This window comes from Sarcophilus harrisii, chromosome 3 (genome assembly GCF_902635505.1).
Source record: "Sarcophilus harrisii chromosome 3, mSarHar1.11, whole genome shotgun sequence".
In the NCBI taxonomy this organism is placed as follows: domain Eukaryota; kingdom Metazoa; phylum Chordata; class Mammalia; order Dasyuromorphia; family Dasyuridae; genus Sarcophilus; species Sarcophilus harrisii.
Window position 1 is genome coordinate 545,174,554 of NC_045428.1, and position 5,783 is coordinate 545,180,336.

A 5,783-nucleotide genomic window follows, 5' to 3' on the forward strand; every position below is an offset into this window, starting at 1 on the left:
CATTTTTAGACTTGCTTCTTTATAATTTGTTTTCACACTGCACTATATAATGGATTCTCTGTGTGTCTGTGTCTGTATGAGAGAGAGAGAAAGAGGGAGAGTGTGTGTGTCAAAGAGCTCTTCAATCTGTGACACTATGAAACAGCTTTGACCTGGGAACAAGCCTTAATTACTTTGACAAGCCTTGGAAGGTCTTCATTCACACATCCTGAGAGGACCAGCAGATCTCGCTAACTTGTTATCAGTTCTTCACACAGCTCCCTCCAGGCCCCTCAGCAGTCAGCCCAGTTGATCTCCTTCTCTAAGTCTTCTTAGTCACAACTGACAAGCTCCATTGCTCCAGGATTTCTCCAGGAAACAGCTGTTTCCTTTTTAGAAATGATATTCCCTTTCTACCTGTTCTTCAGGTAGATGATCCTTTGCTGTTTTTTTAAGGACCACTTCATTCTTTCTGATCACCTAGAGTATGAAGATATCTCCTAGAAACTCCTTTATCTTTTCCGCTAGAAGCTTATACTTTATGAATAGACACTTGGGGTCAGACTGTGACAAATGCAAACATTGAATTCAGTACGTGAAATCACTGATAAATTGGGAATTATCCCTGCTCTCCATATTTAATGAGAATGTAGTCTCTACTACTCTACTAATGAGTAGTAGAGAATGAGAAGGACTAATTCTGTAGTCCTGGTCTTCTTATTATTTTATTATAATAAGTATAATAATTAATAATATTATTAATATTATTTATTTATTCACCTGAAAAATTGCTAGGATAATTTTTTTCTTTTTTAAATGTTTTACTCCTTTCTCTATCAGTTACTTCCCAGTGACTCCCCATCTACCCTTTTACCTTGTCTTTCATCCCCTGGAATCTTCCCAATCAAGAAAAACAACTTATCGCCCCTGACAATGTAAACTCATTTCACACTTATGGTCAACCACCTCTGTGCCAAGAGGAGGGGAGCATGGTCCCCTGCAGGCAGTTCTTTGAAGTCACAGTCAATAATGAGGTGATTAGAGACCTGAAATATTTCATTGTTATTTTCCTTTACATTATGAGATCCATAGAATGTTAGAGCTGGGAGGGCCTTGAAAGTCAGAGATGAGATAGACCTTAAAACACAGAATGTCAAAGGTGGAGGCTTAGAACATTGAAAGTCAGAGTTGGAAGGAACCTTGGAACATAAAATGTCAGAGCTGGAAGGACCTTAGAACTATAGGGCTCTTGGGACACAATGTCAGTTAGGCAGGCCTTGGAACACAGAATGTCAAAGGTGAGAGGGCCCTCGGAAAAGAATGCTAGAGTTTAGAAGGACCTTAAAGACATCCTGCTTATTCCACAGATGGCAAATGAGAAGGAGACAGACCTCTAGAGGTTATGCTGTAGTCTTGGCTTCTATATCTCTACAGGTCCATGCTTGAAGGCTTCCCTCATCTAGAACCTGTGCTGACCTGTTCATGCAGTTGGGCTCAAGTTCAAGCTCAAATGGAGTGTTCGTTCCTCACGGAGCTGGAATGTCTGCCATCACATCACATAGCTATCTAGGGAGAGTTCTGGGTGGTTAAGTTTCAGAGAGGAAAATGGTGATCAATTAGGGAGAAAAGGGGTGAGATAATAGTAGGTGGAAAGTAGAACAAGTAGTGAAGTCCCTGTCACTGGAGGTGTTCTAGTGGAAGTGAGAGTTTTGTCCAGATAAGGCCCCTCCATCTCTGAAATTCCATGTTCTAAGGTCTATTTCAGCTCTGACATTCCATGTTCTAAGGTCCTCCAGCTCTGACATTCAAGGCCCTTCCAGTTTCCTTAATGCACTTGTCATTTCAATTCTTCTGCAAAGAGCACAACTGGCCACATTGTTGGAATGCCAAATAAGCTTGCCCAAAAGACTATTTTATGGAGAACTCACACAGGGTAAGTGCTCACAAGATGGTCAGAAAAAGTGATACAAGGAAACCCTCAAAGTCTTAAGAACTTGAGAATTGACTGTATGAGACGGGAAATACTGGCACAGGGCTGCCCAGCATGGCGGGCCCTCATCAGAAAAGGGGCTGTCCTCTATGAGCAAAGCAGAAGTGAATTAGCTCAGAAGAAACACAAGATCCCAAAGTTAGAGATTCCACCCCAAATGTTCATAGGGACTATTTGTGTCTCACTTGCAGCAGAGCGTTCTGAGCTCATATTGGTCTGATCAACCGCAGTTGGACGCTGTAACTTGGCTCTAACATAGGGATGTCATTTGGTTCTCTTTGAGAACAAAGGACAACAACCAATTATATCTGGTTATCACAGAAATTACATGTGTCTTTGAGCTGAAAATCCTTTAGAGAGGGCAAGGGAAAGTCTCGAGGGCAGGGTTGTTGGTGGCAAGAGCTCTGGAGATCAAGATGAATCCTGTCCCTGTAATTTAGAAATTGGCAGCTTGCTCAAGTGATTTATTTTCTCTGAGGCTAGTTTTCTCTTTTAGAATATGAAGGTAATAATCTTAATCCAGGATCCAGGATCCAGGGCAGCAATAAATGTAAAAGATTGGAAAATTGTCAAGAGAAATCTCTCCCTGGCACCATCTTTACCCAGTCCAATCATTGCTTCACCGCCTCAGACCTTTCAACAGCTTCCCAAACAAATGGACATTTCCTGGACCACTCCCACCTACTTCTCTCCCACTAGACCTTCCTGGTTTCTTTAAAATCCCAACTAAAAAACTCCCTTCACCAGGAAGCCTTTCTTAACTCCCCTTTCCTTTTAGTTATTTCCTATTTTTCTCTTGTATACCTTTGTGTATATTAATTCACATGTCTCTCCCATTAGACTGTGCTCCTTTAGAGCATGAGCTGATTCTTGCCTCTTTGTATCCCCAGAACTTAGCACAATGCCTGACACGTTGTTTTTCAGTCAGTCTGACCAATGTGGCCTCATGTACATAATTGTCCAAGGAATTTTCTTGGCAAAGATACTGGAGTGCTGCCATTTTCTTCTTCATTTTACAGATGAGGAACTGAGACAAACAGGACTTAAGGGAAAGATTGGAGTCAAATTTGAATTCAGATCAGTTGCTCTATGCACTGCCCCACCTAGATGCCCCATGAGACACAAAGTAGGTGCTTAATAAATGTTTGATGATTGATTCTCTGCATGTTTACCTATCCTCCAAAATGACCACCTGTATGCACCTACAATAAACCCTCATGACCTTGAGCAGCTCCCAAAATCTCAGTTTCTTCATTTGTAAAATGTGGGAGTCAGAATAGGAACTTTCACCAAATCCTTCGCTAAAGTCTCCTCTTGGAACAAAGGTGACCATGAATTTTTGAAGGGTATTCTATTTTTAAAATTCTTATTTTTATTGAGGTTACCAGGTGCAGCAGATAAGGTACAGTATTTCAAGTCAGGAAGACCCAAGTTCAAATGTAACTTCAGATACTTTTTTTTATCGGGATGACCTTGGACAAGTCATTCAATGCTATCTGCCTCAGTTTCCTCAAACACTCTAGTATCATTGCAAGAAATTCCCAAAAGCATTCATGAAGAATCAGACATGACTGAACAATGACAGAAAAAAGGGGGAAGAAAAAGCTTAAAGAAACCAATCAGTGCCTCTACTCTCTGATAGTATGTGGTGTATTTCACACTCACAGTCTTCTAACTTCTCAAAGAGGGGAGAGGTATTGCCTTAACTCTTTTATATTTTTATGGAAGTTTTTTTATTTTCAAAACATATGCAAGGATAATTTTTCAACACTGATCCTTGAAAACCCTTGTGTTTCTATCTCCCCCCCCCCTTCCCTGAATGTACTGCCTTAACTTTCAAAGGATATTTCCTTTGCCCTGGAGATCTTACAGAGCTGGAAATACTTTGAATAAGAGCCTGTATAAAATTCTTCATACATCCTGAACCAGCAGTGTCCCTACTGAGTCTGTATCCCAAAGAAATCATAAAAAAAAGAAAAAGGACCCACATGTGTAAAAATATTTGTAGCAGCTCTTTTTATGGTGACAAGAAACTGGAAACTGAGTAGATGCCCATCAGTTGGGGAATTGTAGTGTTCCTGTTAGCTTTCTGGAGGCCCTTCAGATAGGACTTGGTCTCAGTGGGGGAAGCAGGAGGACAGGCCAGCCAGCTACAGCTGCAGTCCTCTCTCTTCTCCCAGTCTGTCTCCAAGTCCTCTCTAGGTCTGACTCTGATCTCTTAACCTGAGTAATCATTATATCACTAGGGAACCATTATTTGTTGTAAGATTAAATCAATCATTCTGAACTAGAGAACTATTAATCACCATGCTAAACTAGATAACCACTGTCTCATCAATTCTACTGAGTTAACACCTTGGAAGATCTTTGTTTCAAGTACAGAATACTGGCCCATTACAGGGAATGGCTGAACAAGTTATGGTATATGAAGATAATGGAATGTTATTGTTCTATAAACAATGATGAATAAGCTGATTGTAGAAAGACCTGGAGAGATGTAATAAACTGATGCTGAGGGAAACAAGTAGAACCAGGAAAACATTGTACACAGTAACAGCAAGATTGTGTGTTGATGAACTACAAAAGATTTGGTTCTCTCAGTGATTCAGTGACCCAAGGCAACTTCGATAAATTTGGATGGAAAAAGTCATCTGCATCCAGAGAGAGAAATCTGGACACTGAATGTAAATCAATGCATGCTATGTTTACATTTTTCTTCTCGTGGTTTTTCCCTTTTGTTCTGATTTTTCTCTCCCAACATGATTCATAAAGAAATACATTTTTATAGCTTTTTATTTACAAGATATATGCATGGGCAATTTTCCAGCATTGACAATTGCCAAACCTTTTGTTCCAATTTTTCCCCTCCTTCCCCCCATCCTCTCCCCCAGATGGCAGGTTGACCAATACATATTAAATATGTTGAAGTATAAGTTAAATACAAAATAAGTATACATGTCCAAAAAGTTATTTTACTGTACAAAAAGAATTGGAATTTGAAATAGTGTACAATTAGCCTGTGAAGGAAATCAAAAATGCAGGTGGACAAAAATAGAGGGATCGGGAATTCTATGTAGTGGTTCATAGTCATCTCCCAGAGCTTTTTCGCTGGGTGTAGCTGGTTCAATTCATTACTGCTCTATTGGAACTGATTTGGTTCATCTCATTGTTGAAGAGGGCCAGGTCCATCAGAATTGATCAAGAAATATGTTCTTAAAAAATGAATGTACATGTATAACCAGGAAAAAAAAGAAAAAAGAACATGAGCCTGGATGCAAGGGGAGATTTGTCCCCAGGGTCTGACCTCCCCAGAGCAATGGCATTTTTGATCATGACAGCTCTTAGAGACCATCTTCTAAGTTATATAGAGAAGCTGAGATCTGCTCCAGTGGAAGGGATACCCACAAAATGAAAAACCAAATTCTTAAAGTTTGCAGATAACCTCGGATGTTTTTTAAAAAAAAAAACCTTTATAATAACCTTTTATTTTTCTAGATATATGCAAAGATAGTTTTCAACATTCACCTTTGCAAAACCGTGTGTTCCAAATTTTTCTTCCTCCCTTCCCTGTCTCTCTCCTACACAACAAGCAATCCAATATAGATTAAACATGTGCAATTCTTCTAAACATATTTCCATATCCGTCATTCTGTGCAAAAAAAATCAGATCAACAGGGAAAAAAACAAGCAAACAACAACAAAAAAAAGTGAAGATACTATGCTTTGATCCACATGTTTCTCTCTGGGTGCAGATGGCTCTCTCCATCCTAAGTCTATTGGAATTGCCTTGAATCACCTCATTGTTAAAAATAAG